At 39.4% G+C, this 22,888-nt stretch overlaps 1 protein-coding gene and 1 long non-coding RNA gene across 4 annotated transcripts in view; one reads left to right on the forward strand and one right to left on the reverse strand.

Annotated features, from left to right (window-relative positions):
- Positions 1-8,137: 8,137 nt before the first annotated feature.
- On the reverse strand, positions 8,138-12,629 carry LOC307215170. Its single transcript, XR_013838343.1, has 2 exons — positions 11,643-12,629; positions 8,138-8,954 (listed from the first exon to the last, which is right to left on the reverse strand). It is a non-coding gene; the product is annotated as an uncharacterized lncRNA (long non-coding RNA).
- Positions 12,630-13,001: 372 nt separating this feature from the next.
- Positions 13,002-22,888, forward strand: part of WASF3 (WASP family member 3) — a 34,013-nt gene continuing 24,126 nt past the window's right edge. Inside the window, exon 1 of one of the 3 annotated variants that reach the window (XM_079973883.1) lies at positions 13,002-13,668. The gene's annotated coding sequence lies outside the window, so the exon portion shown is untranslated. Of the gene's footprint in view, positions 13,669-13,766; positions 14,538-22,888 lie in introns of those variants that run through there. The other 2 variants (XM_079973884.1, XM_079973882.1) reach the window with 2 other exon arrangements.

Consider the following 22,888-nt stretch of genomic DNA (forward strand, 5'->3'; position numbering starts at 1 on the left):
GCTAAACCTCTGTCGTAAATAATGATGCATGCTATAAAATCTGACCCTCGTGTCATGCAAGAGGGCATGTGTTTTCAAGGGCTGGGTTAGGAAAATATGTGGCTGATAAAGCAATATTTATTACAGATGCAGATGGTCAGCTGAATGTGGAATGGTTTGAAAAAAATAATTCAGTTAGTTTATTTTTCAAAACTTTTTCTTGCCTTCACTGTACCTTCATTTGGAACTGATAAATGCCAGTCAGTATTTGAACCAACCAGTCTTCTTCCAGTATACAGTCCATCCACAACCACCATTCTCTGTCCCTGCCCAACAGACACTCAACATTCTGGGGCCACAGGGCATGCTCAGTCACCAATGGGTTGGTTGGGGATGGGGTCCTTTAATATTTCCCCAAAATATACATCTACTTCTGCAAACTTTAGTGTTCCTCCCAAGCATGCTGATTTATCTTGTTTTTCAGTGGTTCTGTTTGGGCTACAATTCTATCAGCACCCACCAGCTGAGTTTACTATTAGAGGAAATAATTAGTCAAGTATTGTCATTTACATGGTGTTTTATAGCAGGTTCCTGCCTGGTTTAAGGAGCTTATTGAATAATGACTAAACCAATCCTTATGTTAAGTAGCAAGCAGCACCTAAGAAACTCAGAAGAGTGGCAAAATGTGAGGAATCTACCATTTCACCTTAACTCCCTCTGCTATGATAGCGTGATTTATTTATTTACAAGAATCTTTATAAACCATCAATTCACAAAAAAGTATCAGGGTAAAATAATTACAGCATCATCAAACTTTAAAATCTTAAAAATAGAATCGAGAACAAATGGCCAAAACTGAATCAAAGTAATTCTTTAAAAATTTGCTTGATCATAAAATATAAGGATTTGAAGATAAGTTTTTGAGAGACCACGAAGAAGATCTTCAGAAAGAAGCAGAATCTGGAGAGGAGCCAATTTCATCAGGAAAAGGAATACTGGACATAGCAAACTTATCATTTGGACTGAAACCACCGACAGAAGAAGAACAACTACTTGGAGCAGTAGGAGGAGAAAGTAAATAATCTCACCATGGCTCTGCAACTTCTAAGCTGGAATTGTAATGGTTTAAACATACCCCGGAAGAGGAAAAGCGTTTTTCATATATTAAAGAAAGAACAATTGGACTTGATTTGCTTACAAGAGACACATGTGATGAGGTCACATAGGAAAATACTTATTAATAAAAGATTGGGACAAGAATTTATCTCATCTGACAGAGTTAAAAAAAGAGGAGTGGTGATATATGCAAAGGAAAGATTGTCGCCGAAATTAATTTTCAAAGATGAACAAGGAAGATTTCTGGCAATTGAAATTCAAGTTCAAGGAGAGAAGTTTTTGATTGTGGGAATTTACGCACCGAATGAGGGGAAATCTGAATTCTTTAAGAAGTTGCATGAGATTCTGTTGGATTATTTGGATTACAATTTAATTTTGATGGGAGACATGAATGGAGTAGTATCTACAAATATGGACAAAGCACAAAGACAGGTTGTTTCTAAAGATGGAAGACTACCAAAAACCTTTTTTGAAATGACTGATAATATGGATTTGGTTGACATTTGGAGAACAAAAAATCCTCTTGAGAGAGAGGGAACCTTCTTTTCTGAAGCCAAAATGACCTGGACCAGAATTGACCAAATATGGGTTACTAGAGGAATGGCACCAAAGATAAAAAAAGTGGAAATCTGCCGAAAAACTTGCTCCGACCATAATGCCGTAAAGATGGAGATGAAGCAAATAACAGCTGGCACCTTTAGATGGAGGATGAATGACACCTTATTTAGAGATGAAGAAGTTTATAAAAAGGCCCAAAAAACTTTGAGAGACTATTTTGAAATCAATATGAAGACCAACATTGAAAAAAGAGTAATCTGGGATGCAAGTAAAGCAGTCATGCGAGGATTTTTGATACAACAAAATGCAATAAAAAAGAGAAGCCAAAATGAGAAGAAAGATAAGATTCTAGAAAAGATAAAAGGAGAAAAGAAATTAAGATCAAAACCAAAGTCTCATGAGATCCTGAGAGAAATTAAGTTATATCAAGCACAATATATGGAATTGATGAATCAAGAAATAAAATGGAAAATTAAATGAGACAAAAGACTTTTGAATCAGCAGATAAATGCGGTAAACTATTGGCCTGGCAATTGAGGAAGAGACAAAAATTAAATACGGTGTAATGGGATAAAGGGGCTACTCGTGCGTAAGCGTTTAAGCCCTCAAGGCTTTGCAACCAGTTTCTAAACTCTCCCAGTCCGCGGAGCCATGGTGCATGGCTACCTCAATCGCTGGCAGAATCCGTCAGTGCGTGCTTCCGGAATTTACACCAACATAAGAGTTCCTTAACGGAAACTCTCCTTCTGGATTCTCTGCGTGACAGTTTCCTGCGCGGAGTAGGCGTCCCCAGCGGAGGTCCTGAGACCTCCCCGCTGTTCTCACTAGAAGTATCTTGGAGCCATCCCTCCGACTGAGTTTCTGCGGGAACTCTCCCTCTCCCCCTGCTGGTTCCTTCCTCAGCATCCGAGGGTCTCCTAGTCTCCTTGAGCCCTTCCACCACCTGACTCTCCGATGGCAGTTCCGTGACATACGGTTACAAATTTAGAAGTGGATGGAAAGAACATTTATAACCCAATTGAGATCAGAAACTGCTTCCAGAGATATTTTAAGCAGCTATACTCACAAGGGCCACAGAAGGATTTGGACATAGATCAATTTCTTGAGAAAAATGGATTAAAAGAAATCTCCAATGAAGGCAAAATAGTTTTAAATCAGAAAATAACTGAACAGGAAATAGAAGGTGCCATTCAAAACATGCAATTGGGCAAATCTCCGGGACCGGATGGACTGACTTCCAGATACTATAAAGCTTTGAAAGAGTGGTTACTACAACCTTTGAAGGAAGTCTGCAATGAAATTCTTGAGGGGAAAAGAGCACCAGAAACGTGGAAAGAGGCTTATATTACACTTATACCGAAGATAGAGACTGAAAAGACCCAACTTAAGAACTACCGCCCAATCTCGTTACTAAATGTGGATTACAAAATCTTTGCTGACATTTTGGCTAAGAGATTGAAAAAAGTCCTGATGGAGGAGATTCATAGAGATCAAGCGGGCTTTCTCCCGAGAAGACATTTGTCAGATAATGTAAGGAATATAATCAACATTTTGGAAATGCTAGAAGTGAATATAAATACTAAAGCAGTGTTGATATTTGTGGATGCGGAGAAAGCCTTTGACAATATTTCTTGGAGTTTTATGAAGAAGAATCTCCAGGGGATGGGGGTAGGCCAAGGGTTTGAAAATGGTATAGGTGCAATATACTCTGAACAGAAGGCTAAATTAATTGTAAATAATGTGGTGACGGAGGAATTTAAGATAGAAAAAGGGACACGACAGGGGTGCCCAATCTCCCCATTGCTTTTTATATCGGTCCTGGAGGTCCTGCTGAACATGATTAGAAAGGACCAACTGGTTAAAGGGGTTCAGGTCGGAGCTAAACAGTACAAATTGAGAGCTTTTGCAGATGACCTGGTACTTACATTACAAGAGCCAGAATCTAGTACTAAAAGGGTTCTAGAATTAATTCAAGAGTTTGGTCAAGTAGCAGGATTTAAACTGAATAAGTTAAAAACTAAGGTATTAGAGAAAAATTTAACAGTCATTGAAAAAGAGAGGTTCCAGAATGAGACAGGTTTAAATGTGGTTAAGAGTGTGAAATATTTGGGGATTAATATGACAGCTAAAAATGTGAATCTATTTAAAGATAACTATGAGAAATGTTGGATAGAGGTGAAAAAAGACTTAGAAATTTGGTCAAATTTGAAGCTTTCCTTGTCTGGTCGAATTGCGGTCATAAAGATGAATGTTTTGCCTAGAATGTTGTTTTTGTTTCAAACATTACAAATTGTGGACAAGATGGATTGTTTCAAGAAGTGGCAGAAAGATATCTCTAAATTCATCTGGCAGGGCAAGAAACCCAGAATAAAATACAAGATTTTAACTGATGCAAAGGAAAGGGGGGTTTTGCCCTGCCAGACTTTAAACTTTACTACGAATCAGCAGCTTTTTGCTGGTTGAAAGACTGGCTGCTCCTTGAGAACACAGACATTTTGGACTTAGAAGGTTTTAACAATTTTTTTGGGTGGCATGCATATTTGTGGTATGACAAGGTGAAAGCACACAAAGCTTTTAAAAATCATATTGTCAGGAAAGCATTATATAATGTCTGGACTAAATATAAAGACTTGTTGGAAAATAAAACTCCAAGGTGGTTGTCGCCAATGGAGGCAAAGGCAGTGAAAAGGCTTAATATGGAATCTAAATGGCCGAAATATTGGGAAATTTTAGAACAAGAAGGGGATAAATTGAAATTGCAGAGTTTTGAGAAACTAAAAGATAAAGTGCGAGACTGGCTTCAAATAATCAAATAATCAAATTATCAAATAATGGAGGCTTATAAGTTGGACAGGAAAATTGGCTTCCAGGTGGAAAAATCAAAATTGGAAACAGAACTGTTAGAATCCAAAACTGGGAATTTGTCAAAAATGTATAACTTGCTGTTGAAATGGAATACACAGGATGAAACGGTTAAATCAGCTATGATTAAGTGGGCACAAGATATCGGACACAATATTATGTTTGCTGACTGGGAAAGGTTGTGTACCACCGGTATGAAATTTACGGCATGTAATGCCTTGAGAGAGAATATTATGAAAATGATTTATAGGTGGTACATGACCCCAGTCAAGCTTGCAAAGATCTACCACTTATCAGACAATAAATGTTGGAAATGTAAAGAAAATGAAGGTACATTCTTTCACCTTTGGTGGACGTGCCCAAGGATTAAGGCTTTCTGGGAGATGATATATAATGAAATGAAAAGGGTATTTAAATATACCTTCCTGAAGAAACCAGAGGCCTTTCTTCTGGGTATGGTCAGCCAAGGGGTGCTAAAGAAGGACAGAACACTTTTTATGTATGCTACAACAGCAGCAAGAATACTTATTGCAAAGCATTGGAAGACACAAGATCTACCCACCTTGGAAGAATGGCAGATGAAGATGATAGACTACATGAGACTGGCAGAGATGACTGGCAGAATCCGGGACCAGGGGAAAGAGACGGTGGAGGAAGATTGGAAGAAATTCAAGGATTATCTTAGGAAATATTGTAAAATTAACGAATGTTAGAATGACATGGGTTTAGAAATTAAGCGGTTTTCAGCGGCAATGATTAAATAAAAACAAAAGAAAGGTTAAAAATTAAATCGAGAATAGGGGAAAGGATTTGCTGATTTAATAAATAGAAATTGGAATACAGAAAGGGGAGGTACGAGGAGGTTGGGAAAGTAAGTTACAAGAAAAAAAAGAGATTGAAATTATACTTGTTTTTGTTTGTGTTTGTATTGTTGTTTTGTTTGTGTGAAAAATTTAAAACTTTAATAAATACCATTTTAAAAAAAATATATATAAGGATTTGAGATGCCTGTCTGCATTCAATAAACACAATGATGGGGATACATTTATATTTACAGTTTTTGTTACAGAATTTGTGGAAGAATGATATACATTCAATAGCTATTTTTCTGGAGAGTTGTTCATTTATAGTAGATCCAAGTGGTGTTGAAAAAGCATTTCTTTTAACCCGGGGATAGAAAATGAACATGCCTGATTTTAAGGCTTATACTTAAGCAGGAAAGCTTGTGATTAGTTTGCTACATTTGCATTAAGTGAGCCACTCACAAGAGAACAATTGTTCCTCCAAATTTTAGAAGACGGCAAAGAAACAATGCCACTATTTCTGCTGTCTGTTCTATGGCACCTAGGTAATGGAGGTGGTACTCTCCATGGTGCTGAATAGATGCTTGTACTACTATTGAATGATCACTTGCTTGATAAATGAATGGAATGCACTTTAATCAAACACACAATTACATAGTAAAGCATTGGTGCTGTTTTTAAGCCCCATAAGTAATTAGCCTTACTGCCACTGAAGTATTGATTTCTCAAAGGTCACCACAAATTAAAGGGATACATATAATATTGTTGTTCTCTCTTGGTTATATGTAAATAAGGATATCTGCTAATGGGTTAATCTCACAGAATTTGCAACAAAGCTTAGACAAAATGATATATTCTACTGACCATAGGTGTTCACCACAGTAACAAAACACAATTTGAGGGTGATCACCATTAAAACCATTAATTACCAATGGTAATTCTGCTGCTGACTTCAATGGGGATATTTCATACTAATGGCTAGCCTCTGAAGCCTTGTTGAAATAAATTGACTGGAGGGCAGTAATTTCAAGTAATTTATCTGATCCAGAAAAGATAGTACAAGAAATGCCTTGAATTAGTAATGTTCCACAGTGACCATTATCAGTATTCCTGATGCTACTCCAATAATCTTTTATCATACACCCATAAAAATGCTGAAGCAATTTGCATATTTTCACTAAAAAAAAAAAAAACAGATCTGAGATTTACATGGTAGATGAAGTCATATCACACAATACTTTAAGCTTGTTTGTATTTTAATGATCATTTACTGCAAAGCTTTCCAAACTTTTAATGTGGGTGACATTTTTTAGACATGCAGCATTTGACTACACCGTAATTCAGTTTTACTAGCAAACTGGAGGTTAAACTAATCCCCTTCCAGCCCTGGAAAGAACATGGGGAGCATTCATGCAACACACCTACAGCAGTCGACACACTAACATGTCACAACACACAGAGTTTGGAAAGCTCTGATTTACTGCATATTTTCTCAATCTCTGAGTGTAGGAAAACTGGATGCGAATGACAAGGAACTGGATGTTGCTACTGCTTTAGTGCTCTTTCAGCAACTCAGTCAGCCAGGCCTTTTGTAAAATAAAGTACCAGTCTGGATGGAGAGTGGGTTTGACGTGATAAATTGGTTTTTATTCCTTAATCTGTTAAATGTGTGTACATTTGTCACTAAGAGAATGTAGATGGTAACACAATGTATCCACAGTGGCAAAACATGTTATATGTTCTCTTGCAAACACCTGCTACATTGTGTACTTGAAATGCCAACAGTTTTAATTTGGTCTGAATTCAAACCGTATTCCAACAGCATGGGGGCCTCTGACAAGGCAAACTGCACGTGCATACTCTGAATTGTTAGCTACTTACATGGTTTGGGTCGTTTCTAACTGAACACAAGAAATTCCTGGAAAATTGAATGGGTCTCTGGTGTGAACTAGAAGGGTGCCCCTGCATATCATGCAGAGCTGTACCCACACAGTTTGCCTTCAGTTAACATTGGCCATTGATTCATATTTATTTAATAAGATTCCAAGAGTGCCTAGGGAATATCTCTTCACACAATGCTGTGTAAACTCATCAATGCACAACAACAAATTCCACCAAAGTCTTGAATACTAGTCTTATAGCTACAACATGATGCAAAGTGCTATGTGTGTAAGTATTCAGCAAATGGTGTGATTCCATCCTAACATGCTGCCTGTTGGTGTCCTGTACATGATTGGTCCCTAGTCTTGCTTCTACCACATCCCTGTACTATGAAATGCCTTTGTGCCATGCCACATCCAGTAATGTTGATTGTTGTCAGCCTAATAGTACCAACCAATGACGGTGCACCAGATATCCAGTTCTTGATGCAACAGTTATTGTTTTGCCCTATTCTAACTACTATTTTCTAGATGTACGTTGTCAGGACATTAGGCTATGAACCTAAACACACAAGAGGAATTCATCTAATGAGTCCTGTCAGCACAAGTCCTGTATGAGAGCTTTCACTTGTGCAATGGGTTTTTCTCACCCCACCCCTGGGGCCCCCTAAAATTTGCTTTGGATGCATTGGGAGAACCCCCAGAACACTGTGCTTGGGGGGATCATTCTGTCTGACAAGCTTCAAATCTTGTGCTGACAGGACTTTCACTGTAGTGTGTCATTGAATTCCACCCCTGCATTTCTATTTACATAAGTAGGGCATGATGCCCTTTGAATATGTTTAAGAGTGAGACATTAGGTATATAAAAATTCAGTACACTATGGGGAAAAACCCACGTTGATAGTTACACACACACACACACACACACACACACACACACTGTATATTGTATTTTGTTATCTTTTTATTATTGTTAGCAGCTTTGGGAGCCTAGTGCAGAGGATATAATTAAATAATGATGAAATGCTTTTATTCATCCCACAAAGAACTATACAACATGCAAGAGTGTAAGTTCCCATCACAATAGACAATGTAAACATTGTAAGGTAAGAATAAATGAGTAGAATGTAGACACATTTGATGGCTAAAGATAATCTTCTGAAATTACTGAAAGGGAAGAAAATGTTTTTAGTAAGCCAGGTATTTTTCTGTCACTTGTCTCCTCCAAGTTCTAAGCAGACCCAGCCCTTCTAGAATGTTTTTATTCACCTCATGGGACATCAAATCTATGCTCCAAAACTATATAGCATAAAGTAAATTGAAACAGAATTATTTTGTTTTCTAGGAAATTGCCTGATATACAGATGATGTTGATGATGATAATAATGATAATCCGGTTTAAAAGTTAAATTAAACAATGTGCTTTACCCCTTCAAAGCTTTGCTCTCTGCCTGCTATTTGTGTTGCAGTTACTTTCCTTTTCAGTTTTAACAGCTACATTCTCTTATTTTTTTTCTCAAATAAGGGGCTTTCTTTGCCAAAAACGTCTACCTCTACCAGTTTAGCACAATTACAATTATTTTATCAGCTAAAGAAAAGATCTGCTACCCAAGACTTGACTTACATTTCTATAGCTTATTTTTCACAGTTATTCCGTTTTCTATTCTGCAAACAAGGAAGCCGTGTAGAGAGGTTTGTCTATATGTGCCAGCCGATCACAACTTTCTTTGACTGTGTTGTGTTTCTGGAATGCTCTAGAAAAAACAAACATGACAGGTTCTTACGTAAACCATCAGCACAAATTATGTTCACATTTTCATTAGAATTCTTGCAAGCTCTGGATTCATGTCTGGCTGCATATGTGACATAACTTGAATAGATATAGACATATTTGAGTAATTGGTTTGAATTGCATTGTATATTGATTTGCTTCATCTTAGATATTACCTTTCAAATGGCTGAACAGAAAAAAATTGAATAATATGCAGACCCGTGCAGAAGGGAGCAGCCAGGTACACTTGCTGCGGGCCTCAGAGAGTTAAGCTGGCCAGGAGCCTACTGGACTTACACTGTCATGCCAAGAACAAGACTCCTACTCCATGCCTTGGACAAGCTCTGCTCAGGCCAGAGAATATGCATCACTGGAACTATTACAGCATTTCCCTTAGGTGATTGAAGAGTTTGACCTTAAATAAATGTATGTTTTTTGTATACTGAAATGAAGTGATCTCTTACTATCTAAAAAGATTAAATAAAACGTATATTTCAATTGTGATTATAAAATTATTTTGACCAGTTACTTTCTGCATACTGGGGGAAAATAGAATTGCCACAATGTCAAGCAAGTACATGCCATATTTTAAATATATTTTATTTCTCTGTTTTCTTCCTGCAAAAGACATGGCTGACAACTATATGCTTGGGCAGCTGCCTTACTCTGTCAAGGGACAAATTATCAATAACTGAGCACTGTGCTAAACAAAGTGAACATTTTAAGCATTGTGATGTTTCGTGTGTTCACCCTGTCATTGTTGACAGATTCTATTGATTTTTTCTTGGGACCTTTTTATTGATTCTTCTTTTTAAAAAATTAACACACCTAGAAAAAAATATTGAACTGGAATGTCTCACATACAACTCATCCAATATGAAAATGAAATGCACACAGCAAACTAGAATAATATCACAATGTCTACCTTAGTAATAATACTGGAAGTAACACATCAGTTACATATCATTTGATATTATGTATTTTATATCACCCCCCCATTCAATCATCTCATTCAAGGCATGTAGACATTTTTGAAGAGTCTAGAAGGAAAAGTATTTTTTTTTTTCACAAGCTGATTCAGCACTAATCTCACCTTATCCACATCAATGTTCCCTTAATAATCATTGTGATACACTGATTCTTCTGGGAGCTGTAAATAACATATTTACTCAAATGTAATGTGCACCTTTTTTAGCCAAATTACCATGCATCACAAAAATTAGGGTGCACATTACATTTGATGGTGCATTAGATTTGTGTCAATACGGTAATTTACTCTATTTTAACACCAGGTAACTCTAACTGTTCTGATGATCCAGAAAAAAATATTTTTTGTTGTTGTTAATTTATAAACCTGTATATATGCAGAATATATATATATATATATATATATATATATATGAATGCAAGATAAAGTAACCAAGCTCTGCTTAAGTCAGAGGCGTATGCATTAGTAAGCATATAAAGAACTGGGGCACAAATAAGTATAGACTTCAGGCTTCGATAGCCAACAAATCTGCCAAGCTGCTTACTTTTAATCAGGCATGACAGAGGCCTTAATACCTTTTATTGTAGTCATTCTGCTACCTGTCCATCTCCATCTCTATACCCTTCCCACCTGCCTTCTCTCTCACAAATCCCCAGTCCTTTGCCCTTTTACTAAGGTTTACAGTGATTAACTGATGGGCCGTGCGTACTGCCATCCACATTTATCCATTTTTGGCTGTTTGTGGGTTATCATTTGATTTTAAGATAACTTAAATCACCATTACTATTAATATTATTATTTGATATATTTACCGGTATTTAAATGTTGTAAACTATTAAAGTTCAACTGGCTGCTGATTTCCACACCTGCCCAAATCTTACACACAAGATGTCTGATTTCCTTTCTTTGTAAAGGAGCCTGAAAAGTACTAAACAAAAGCCTCTGTTAACAGGCCTGGCTGCAAAGGACAAAACAAGAAGAAAGCAACCAAGGAAAGAGAGCTTTGACCACATTATTCAGGCACTGTTAGCTTTCACAATGCATGCACGATCGGGGCCTCCCTCCACTATTCTCTCCTTCTCTAACCAACATCTCACCCTCTCATATACTCAAAGCCTGGGGTCCTGTTAGCTGCAACAATGCAAGCACCCATGACAGCAGTGCAAAATTAAAACCCTTGCTAAACCCTTTGGCGCTCCAGTATGGTGCTTTTACGTTTTATAGATGTGGAGAAACAGGAACATTATGATCCTGAACATGGTTTAAAAAAGGTAAAAGGACCCCTGACCATTAGGTCCAGTCGTGACCGACTCTGGGGTTGCGGCGCTCATCTCGCTTTACTGGCTGAGGGAGCCGGCGTACAGCTTCCGGGTCATGTGGCCAGCATGACTAAGCCATTTCTGGCGAACCAGAGCAGTGCACGGAAACGCCGTTTACCTTCCCACCGGAGTGGTACCTGTTTATCTACTTGCACTTTGATGTGCTTTCGAACTGCTAGGTTGGCAGGAGCAGGGACCGAACAACGGCAGCTCACCCCATTGTGGGGATTCGAACCGCCAACCTTCTGATTGGCACGTCCTAGGCTCTGTGGTTCAACCCACAGTGCCACCTGCGTCTCTGAACATGGTTTACTGGGAAACAAATACAAATGATTTGAAAGGGAATCACTTCAGGTCGCCTTACCTCAGTGAGGATAGTATGGTGTTGGAAAAGGTTCAAAAAAGGGCAACCAGAATGATCATAGGGATGGAGCAACTCTTCTGTGGGGATTTGGGGCATTTAGCTTAGGAATAATGGGTAAGAGGTGACATGGTTGAAATGTATACAATTATGCATGACATGGAGAAAGTGGATAGAGAAAGGTTTTTCTCCCTGTCTCATAACACTAGAACTCGTGAACATATAATGAAACTGAATGTTGAAGGATTCAGGACAGATGAAAGAAAATGCTTATTCACACAGTGCATAGTTAAACTGTGGAATTTGCTCCCACAGAAAGCAGTGTTGGATGGCTTGAACCTTGGATGGATTTAAAAGAGGATTAGACAAATTATGAGGTAAAGTCTATCAGTGGTTACTAGCCATGATGGCTATCAGAGGCTGTATGCTTCTGAATACCAGTTGTTGGAAACTGTAGAAGGGGAGGGTGCTTTTGTGCTCAGGTCCTGCTTGTGGGCTACCCAGAGGCATCTGTTTTGCCACTCTAAGAACAGGATGTTGAACTAGAGGGTTGGATTCTCTGATGACTGCAATGAATGTAATGGTAGATGAGCAGAGAAGATGCCTGAAACTTTGAGGAGGCAGTCTAAGGCATTCATAATGCTGAGGCAGATATTTCAACTGGTGCCCCTCATAGCAATAAAAACAAACCGATTCTATATTTGTACAGTATCCAGAAAAAAAATGTGTTTCCTGAAGTGAGGTGCTTCATTCTGTCTAAGGTTCTATAAATAGTATTGCGTATTCTTTGGATTTTTAAAATTGGTTTTGCCAGATACGTGCATGGTAAGCTGTTGTTTTACAGTTCTTAGGATGTGTTTTTCTTTTGATAATATATTGGGGATTTTTAGTCTGTTCATTACAGCAATGAAATGAAGCTACAGAGAACCAGGCAGAGGACCTTCTTGGTAGTGGCGCCTGCCTTTGGAACGCCCTCTCTTCAGATGACAAGGAAATAAACAACTATCTGACTTTTAGAAGACGTCTGAAGGCAGCCCTGTATAGGAAAGTTTTTAATGTTTGATGTTTTATCGCGTTTTAATTATGAATATTCTGTTTGGGAGCCGCCCAGAGTGGCTGGGGAATAAATAATAAATTATTTATTATTATTACTACAATTCTAGGGTTACTGAAGTGATTTTTGAAATATTACCTGACATATAGACGCTTTAAAATTAAACCCCAGCAGGGGGGCTACTACTGTGGCTCCCCACCCAGCAAGGGAATCTCTCCTGCAAACATCCCCCAGCCCTGTTTGAGATGCTGGCCTTCATGGTCTAATCTCCTGACCCCTTTTAGACACAGGTACTGTATTTGACTTCCCCTAATTCTAAAGGGATGCGGCGTTTGAGGCCCTCGTGGCTTGTTCGGCTGACTTCCCTCCCCCGAGGTCCTGCCCTGAGGGCGCTCCTGACGGTCCTGAGTGAATAACGGAGGCTGGTGGGAGTCGTGAGGAGAAAGAGCCCTACAGGTTGTGTGTGTGAGGAAGACAAAACTTTAGCGGTCGGGGGAAAGCGATAATGTGCGGAAGGAAAGGAAGCGAAGCTTGTGAGAAGTCGGGATGGGCGAGAGCCCAGGAGAAGCCAATTCGGTTCAGCTGCCAGAACCTTAAAGCGAAGAGGAAAAGGGATAACGCAAACGCCGTTTGTGTGTGCGTGTGTTTTAAAGTAATCCCTGAGGCAGAAAGCAGCCCTTCTCTTTTCTGCCCCGCTCACTGGCTACTGAGAATGCCGATCAGTTCTGTTGCTCGGATACAAATCCTCCCTCCCTCCCGCCCTCGCTTTCTGCCCGCCTCCATCCTTAGCCTAGATAGGACCGAGTGGGCGGGGACTAGTCCTCGACACGCTCGAGGGCGCCGAGGGGGAGGGGATTGAATGGCTCCCGAGCTGAGCCCGCTGCCTGGCCGCCGTTGCCGCCTGTGGGGAGTAGACTGGGAGCCCCGCGCCCGCTTGCTGTAGTCGAGCCAGATGGAATGTGGCGCGCGCGCGAGGTATGCCGCGGGGGCGGGGGCGACGATTAGAACGCGAGAGAGGAAGCGCGCGCCCACCCAAAAGCCCGTTGGCGATGCGGTTGAGGGGAAACCGTAGGGAAGAGAGGAAAGGCGGCTGGGTGGGGGCGGGGGGCGGGAGAAGTGGTTTTAATTCGAAGCGTGTTGCTCCATGGCTTGGGAGCGTAGGCGGCCCGGCGTCTTCCCCCGCCCACCTTCCTTATCCATCTCATAATCCCGCAGAGTTTTGCGACTGGGGAGGTTTAAAGCGAAATGGTCACTCGATGCTTCCCGCCCGGAGAGTGAGCGAGAAGGCGCCTTCATAATCCCCCGAGGTCCCCTTCACACACACACACACACACACACGCCCCGCCTCGCGTGGGTTTAGCGCAACTCGGAGCCCCTTCGTGCTGTGTGAGGGGGACGAGGCTGGCCGACCCGGGTCAGACTGACATGAGCGGTATCTGTTTCTTGGGGCCAGCGAGTTGTGTCGCCTTGTCTTTCGGGACGGCTGCCCGCTTGATATATAAACGGCGCAACTCTCAGAAAGAGTTGAGACTCTCGTTCTCCCGCTCCCCTCCCTCCCAGACAAAGTGCGGGGAGGGGGGAGAGAGGGAGAGGCTGCGCCCCACCCCCTCCCCTCACCCCATATACACATACATTAAGTCGCCCCCGGGGAATTCGTGACCCGCTTTGCTGGCTGCTTTCTCCATTCTGGAACAGGCGGTTGTTTAAAGGGAGAGATTTGCATCATTCTTCAGGCTATCTTCCTCCCACTCCAGATCGAAGTTCCTTTATTTTGCTTTAAACCGGGCAAAGGGCTCGACCGCTCCATCTGGCTTAAGTGTGCAAATCTCTAGCCCTGAAAGCAGGTAAACCCACAGTCGTTAAGATATTTAGTATTGCTTTCTGTGGGTTTGTCTTTTCTTCTTTTAATACAACCAACCTCTAAAGAAATTTACTTAGGGTTTTGGTTTGTGTGAGATTAGGATCCTAGATAACGTTTTTAATTTTGTTAGAAATAGTTTGTCTGTGTGTGTTTATTGACTTGGGGTGTGTGTGTGTGTGTGTGAGAGAGAGAGAGAGAGAGAGAGAGAGAGAGACCCCCATAGCTTTGAAATCTAGGTCCCCCTTTAGCTCCCTAAGAAGACTACAAATAATTATCTTTTTAAAACTACCCTGTTCTTCCTTTTGTTGAGTGAGTGAGGGGTTGGTGTTTTTAGTTGCCTATTCTGCCTTTGTGCTGAGAAAATGGAGCAAGTGAAGGTTAGCTAGTGGTGAAGCAAAAAGTGAAGAAAAGTGTTCTCTAAAACTGTCAAAGTATGCAGAATGTTAAGATAACTTGCTATATCAGGATAAGATCCTGATTCACTAGAGAACAAGTTTGTTTATGATATCCGGTTATCTGAGCATGTGACTGGACAACCATAGTTCACTTTTTTTGGAGGTACTATTAAAAACAGACCTATTTAGCAGGCACAAAGCATTCTGGGTCAATTCAGACATGATGCCAAACTATGGTTAGGTAAACTTAATTGGTTAAGCATGTCTGAATACAATCATGGTTTGTCAGCTGTTTGCCAGCCATCTTCAGAAACCATGGTTTGGAGTTGTTCACCATCCAAGATCTGTGCTAATGGATGTTTGATGCAATGTCTGAATTCACAAACCATTATGACGATTGCTCTATTTCCTAAGGCTGCTGAACCATAGAGATGGTAGTGAGTTTATGAAGCTATGATGGTGAGTGCTGGGTAGATGGACAGTGACAGTAGCTTTCAGTCATGGTTTGCTTTCTAAACTGGGTAGTGCAAAACATGTTTGGTCATCGTGTTTGAACTGAGCCAGTGGATTATTTTTTTGGCAGTGTTGGATCACTGGGACTTTAACACTCAACATCTGTATTGCCTTCTCTACAATCATTTCAAACACCCAAAGCCAAGGGAATAGTTACTATGGGGTATGTGCAAATCTACCAAAAGTAGATGCACCCTTCTACGATTAAAAAATGGCAAACAACTTTTAACACCTTTAATAATTAACATATTAATACCTTGTATGCTCTCGCCTGTGCTCATCTGTTGCAGTTAGACTCCCGATGGGATGTGTACATTTGATGCTGAAGTACTCAGAAACATAAGAAAAATAAATGCTAAGTGTATGTGCTTGCCCATTAGTATAAAAAACAGTATGTTGTAGCTGTTGGTGACATCAATAGCAGACAGCACAGATTGATGGTAGAGCTAATGCATGAGCACTGTAGATGGATGAGTGCATCTCCCAAGGCACTGTAACAGATATGCCAACATGATCTGTGGCTGCTTTGACATAGCGAGACATTTCCTTTCAGCAGATTTTACTGTCCTCCTCATGTGCGCTCAAAGAAAAGTAGTTTGAAGTTGGTTAGTCAGCATTTTAGGAAGCTTGAGGAGAACCGTACACAAAGCTATGGAGTAAGGAAGGTATTGATACTTCTGAATTTTTTCCCAAGTCAGGAAAATGTCATAGAGATGCTGCTTTCCATTTGATTAATAGATCTGTGTGAAGTAGCCTTGGCTACTTAGGTGGAGTCCTTGTTTTGGGGGAAATTGTGACCTACTCTCAGAACCTAGAGCATTAATTCTAAATACAGTAGTAAAATTGGGGAGATAATAGTAAAAGTTATTTTTTACTTGCTATTATTAGGAATAATCCTTTGTTAATCATTATGCATTCTTGGCTGTCTCCTGTCTCAGGAAAAATACTTTGGCAATTCCACCTGCCACTGAATGCAATGTGTTTTGACTATACACAATTTTGGCTTTATGCTCTATCCTGAAATGTAACCGCCGCCTAAGTTGAGAGTCGCCTGTACTACATTTATTTCTCAAATTATTTGAACAAAGGTAGGGAATCATAAAGGCTGTCATCAGTGATATATGTTCTTGGTTTGTTTAACAAACCCTGATTCAAGAGATCTTAATTCTTTGGCTGTGGTAGTAAGAAGGTAAAATATGCAGAATATCATAGAAACTAGTTTCTATATTGTGATGTCAGCTTTGTTAGACTGTTGCCTTATTCTAAGTAAACCAGCTTATGTCTAAGGCCGTAGTTCTAAACCCATTTACCGGGGAGTAATTCCCATTGAACTGAATGGGTTTTACTTCTGAGTAGATATATATAGGCATGCAGTATAATAAATGTGCACCACCTGTCTTAAGGTCAGTGACACAGGCTATCTGGAAATTTTTGAATTGGAATACAGTCATACCTTGGGTTACAGACGCTTCAGGTTGCGTTTTTTCAGGTTACAGACCGCCAAAACCCGGAAGTACCGGAGCGGGTTACTTCCAGGTTTGGACGGTTGCTCATGCGCAGAAGCGCCGAATCACAACCTGCACGTTCACAGATGTGCCACTGCGGGTTGCAAACGTGCATCCTGCATGGATCACGTTCGCAACCCGAGCATCCTCTGTATGTAGTCAACAAAACTAAAAAAGTCTTGTGATTATCTGAAAAGTTTTTGTTACTGCAAAAAAACAACAACTGAAATATCTCGTTAGGGGGAAAGTTAGGGGAAAGAGTGTGGATGAAATGTAATATTCAAAGTGTTATTAGAATACTAGTAAATATATTTATATGCCAACTGAATAGAATGTACTTTTTACATTGGGGTCACTGATATTGTGCACTCAAGGTGTTCTGAGCTGCAACTCCCTTCAGCCCCAGCCAGCTGTACCAATTGTCAGGGATGCTGGGAGTTGTAGTCCAAAACATATGGAAGGATCTATATTGGCTCCCTCTGCTTTACATTATACTGTGTGTGTGTGTGTGTGTGTGTGTGTGTGTGTACACACACACACACACACACACACACACACAGAGTGGTACCTCGGGTTGCATACGCTTCAGGTTGCAGACTCCGCTAACCCAGAAATAGTACCTCAGTGAAGAACTTTGCTTCAGGATGAGAACAGAAATCGTGCTCTGGCAGCGTGGCGGCAGCAGGAGGCCCCATTAGCTAAAGTGGTGCTTCAGGTTAAGAACAGTTTCAGGTTAAGAACAGACCTCCGGAACGAATTAAATACTTAACCCAAGGTACCACTATATTAACAGTACGATCCTACATCACTCCTCCAAGCTCAGTGGAATTTGGTCCCTAGTAAGTGTGCTTAATTCTTCAGCCTCAGAAAGTGGTCAACACTGTTAGCATACTAATTTTAGCATGCCTAAAGAGCTTTATGCATAAATATATGTGCTTCCTAGGAATAGTCACCTGAACAAAAAGAGTTTGGCTTTAGATCTGTCTGGCATTTTATCTATTCCTGTTGTTCAGTTCAACTTGTATTGTGTTCCTGCTTTAACTGCATTAATGGTTTATTGTTATGTGAATGAGTCTCTGGCTTGTGCCCCCCCCCCCTTTCCTTAGATGCAGCTGTGCGAAGGAGATCAGAAGTTTTTCCTTCTGTTCTCAGTTAACAACATTTTAGTATTAGTTATAAACATGGAGAAACTGTGATTAATTTTAACTATGGAAGCAAGTTCAGGAACTATGATTTGAACTTGGTTTGTTTTAGTAAGCCACAGTAGTAACATCAATTTGTTCAAGTTCAGATAATCATCTCTCCCCCATGCCTGATGTTATTTTTTTTTTTAAAAAAAACCATTAATGTGTAGTTAAGCTGTTAGAAGAATCACAAAGCTTTTCCTAAGGCCACCTAATACGACATCTTTGAAAGAATGTGAGCAGTCATCAGTGGCAAGGGTAATTGTTTTAACTTTTGTCTGCTTAGATACCCAAACCTGCTTGTGAACAGATTTTGATGGCAGGTTCAGCAGCACTGATAGCGTGAACACAAAGTGGAATATGAAATAGCAAAAGGAATATGTTTCAGGGCATGGTCAGAATGCATGCAAAGCAATAACAGTACTAAAGCAAAACAGTTTTGGTCCTTATCAGTGCTTTGTTAAGTGCACATTCCAGCCAGGCAAAAATACTTAAGGAGTGTATGAAGCAGGCGTGGGGCCTTGGAAGAGGATGTAGCTGAGGAGAGGGTGGGGCCTGAGGAGAATCATGTGGGCCAGATAATGAGGACTGTATCATCTAAGGTTGCTTTTTTTAAGGAAGACCCCAAAATTGTTGAGCTTTTTTGAGCTGTTTCCACTGCTTTCCCCATCACATTTTCATACATTTTTACATCCGAAAACCAGGACATGTCAGGAATTTTCCCGACGTATGGTGAGCCTGAGGTTCCCACCACTTCTGTACATGCTTGCCTGGGATTAAGTCCCACTGAATTTAGTGAAATTACTTCTGAATAGATTACACTGTTTCTCTGCATTATAGTCCACAAAATATTGTGCCATAAGAAATTTTTTTAAGTCTTATGGTTCTTTGTTGCAACAAAAGCAAGCATACATAGGTACTCCACTGAAAATTGATTTGCCTTACATGTCTTGGCTTATGTTTTTAGGATTTTGGCAACATCTGTTTCAAGTGAGTGGTAATTAAACAGGTGTTGGAATACTTTTTTATGGTGCTGAATTTTTAAAAATTTATTTATTTATTTATATTTTTATACCTCCTTCCCACCTTTTTCTGCAATGAGCTCATCTAATCTCCCCTTTCTCATCTAATCCCCCACAACAACCCTGTGAGGTAATTTGGGCTGGGAGGCAGTGGCTGGCCTGAGGTCACCCAGTGTGCTTCATGGCTGAGGGGGGATTTAAACCATGAACTCTCAGTTCCTAGTATAATAATACCTTTATTGTCAATGTACGACCAGTGTACAATGAAATTCAACAGATTGAATTCCCTTCTCTTGTATACATGGACATCTCTTTCAACTTTCCAGAGGTGTTGGAATACTTTTTGAAGCCTTTATAGATTTCATATCTCAGTGGATATGAATTAAAATAATGGAGCTATTCATAATAATAAATTGTTTGTTATGTTAAATTGATTTGTCCCCATTTATTTCTGTGGAAAGAGAGCCACAGTTCTCAATCATTCTCTTCTCACCCTTTAAAATATATCCAGTATAACCTCATATTGTTTCTATATTCATGAAGTATGTTAGGAATGTGAGGCAGAGTATTCTTCGTGTCTTTTTTTTCTTTTTCAGTATTGTGACCCTAAAGTTCTGTGTGCATTGTTGGTAGTAGATAAATAATCATAATAATTAAACATACAGCTTCTATTCATTTGTGGGACAGTCTCTATTCAAAGTCCTTATGGTTCTCGTGCTTGGTTCTTTTCCATAATTAACTGAAAGAACTTGGACAAAATGCCCATACTGCTGAATAGCCTTTGTGCATATTTGGCTACATGCTAGCTTCACAATTTGTCTTAAGCATGGCCTGCATACAAATAGATCCTTTTGAATACTGCCTTCTGTATTTATTGGGAAGTTCTGCTTTGTGGAAGTGTGAAGTGACACTACACTTTTGAAATACTCTACCAATAACAGTAGAAAATATCACTGACTTTAGGAACCCACAGACTTAACAAATGTACTCTGATATAAAAAAATAGTGCTACAGTACGGTTACCATATTTTTTCAGTGAATCCGGGGACAGTTTTCAACTTCAATAGATTTTGCATGGGGACTGATCTGTAAATCCAGGGACTGTCCCCGGGAAACCTTATACTACAGTGCTCATAGTTTTGCTTCCCTTAAACTGGCAGTTTTCCTTTACAACTGATGCATAAAACCTGTAAATATATCTACACAGTGGTCTGATACCTCATTAATAATGGCTTATGATATGTGCATGGTTGTTGCTTCTTAATCAGTCTAGAACTGACAATCATTTAGTTCTATATTGTTGATTAACATCAAATATTAAATACTGTGCTATAGCAGCGAAAGTGAAAAATGTGTATGTAAAAGTACTTTACTACACTTTAGTCACTTTTGTAACTCTCTCTCCATAGATTTGTGTCTTGAGCTGTGGTGGCAATCATGGCTAACATTTCTCTGTAACCTTGATAATATTGATTAATCTTGCATCCTTATATTGCTCTTAACTGAGTTAACACTTATGGACCTTCATCCATAATGGAAATCTTTGAAAAGATTGAGTTGCAAAACATTTTGCCCTGAAAAATGCTTATGCATTAGCTTTGAAACCTGGTCTTAGGAGTTAGGCTAAAACGAATACTAGCGGTGAAGACCAAACAAATGAATGAATAATATCTAATATTTAGTAAATAAGAGATTGTGACTTCTATTAATAAGCTAGCAAATCATTCTTTTTAAAAAAAAAACTCTTAAAAAGTTTTAAGTTGTAAAGTAGATTTAATATTTGATGCTTAAAATATTTTAAAAAATGATACATCCAGTTTCTTTGCAGGCAGTTGAGCAAGGAGGACACAGAATACAAATAATATGTTCAACAATGTTCAATTTCTTTGTTGAGTCATGTGCATAGTTTCTACTCTTCAGTTTTACAGTAGTTTATGGTAGCATGTAAGTAACAAAGAGAGGCACCTCTGTTAAAAAAGAGAGCTTTGTTTCCAATTGTTCCTTAGTAGTGGGGGAGAGGGAAATCTGAGCATGTTTACTATGCAGACCTGCTACTTTCTTTCAGGAACCAAAATGTACCTTCTCTCTCCTCTGAGAGTAGATTGTATTGATTCTGCATCAGGATGTGTAGTTTCAATGCATTAGTTGTCTATTGTCTGTTCTCTTTTTGATTGTGGTTTTCTCCCCCACCCCATTTATTTTGCCCTTTCAAGCCACCTTCTCCTATACAAAAAGCAGTTATGCACCAACAGGATCTCCCTTTCGTTATGGACTGTTTGAAAGATCTTTAGTTTCTTAAGTTGCATTTTTTTAAAAAAAGAATTGTTTCTTCTTTGTATGAATTTATGTGGTCTTGAACTGAAGAGAATTCAAAACATTCCTGTTAAATGTATACATTCCATTTGACATCAGCCAGCAATATACATACTTCATGCAACTGCAAATTATTGTTCTTGGAGCAAAGTTCAGTGTGCATTTTCTTTTAAAAACAGTGGTTGTTGGGAGCATCTATATTGTCTGCCAAAACCATTGCATTTTTGTCATGTGGAAAATTTTCTCTTCAAAACATGTTGCAGCCAAGTGTTAAGTGTTTTGCAAGCACAACTTGAATTTAGAAATAGAATATAGCCCTTGTCTATCTTCTAGATAGAATAAATCAAACCATGAAGCATTTTGTTGCTGTGTCAGGGGATTCAGGAACAGTGACCTTTGTATTTGGAGCTGTAGATGCTCAGAATTCCCATTGTCAGCATATTTGACTGGAAAGCAATAAAAGGCTTATGATATCCAAATAGAATATAAATACCAGAAGACTAAACTTCTGTCCATACTTTGCCAATGGACCAGTAACACTCTGTCCTTTTGGGTTCTTTGCAGTTGCACGTATGGATTTGAGCCTTTGTTGACCAAAGTAGTTCTAGAACTCTAGTTTCTGAGTAGTTCTAGAACTTAGCTGATTTCCTCTCCTTGTTGGTGAACTTTGTTGCTAATATCATGAATTAAGTCAGCACCTTCTTGCTCAGACCATGTCATAAGGATTGCAGTTAAGAACTCCCTACTCTGACATTTCTCTGCCACTGGCCGTGATGGATGCAGGGACTGGGATGTGTTATCTGTCTTCCTTCCATATATAGAAGGATGGAATGTATTGTGCCCTCCGTTCTTTATAGTTGTAAGCAAATGCTGCCAGACAGTTATTGCCTGTTGTTAATAATCAGTTATAATATTGATTATTTTAAGGCATTTTTTGTTAATAACAAAAACCTCCAGAGGACATGCTGTGCTTATGTAATGACCTCTCCACACCAACTTTTTGTAGCCTCTCACCACAATTACTACCAAGCTGTCCTTTCAGTCCAGTTTTTGTTGCTCTGTGGTTTTTTCCCTTGTCTCTGCACCTGCTACAATATTTATTGTTTCATGCCAGCTGAGAACCACATTCCTTGATGATTAAGCAACTACATTTTTGCTTTTGTTGCTTTCTTCTTAATCTCTGGCATTTTTATCCACTTGGCCTCTAAGTTGATGATCTTTCTAAACATTTCATATATATATGAAGAACAGTTCTGGATCAGACTGAACATCCATCTTGTGAAACATCCTGTTTCCCACATTGTCCAAATGGATGCCTATGGGAAGCTGGGATGTTTAAGGTGTAAGTTAAGTATCAACAAAATCACTATCAAAATAGTTTTATGCTATTGAAATGCCCAAT

This window comes from Podarcis cretensis (genome assembly GCF_951804945.1).
Source record: "Podarcis cretensis genome assembly, chromosome: 4".
In the NCBI taxonomy this organism is placed as follows: Eukaryota; Metazoa; Chordata; class Lepidosauria; order Squamata; family Lacertidae; genus Podarcis; species Podarcis cretensis.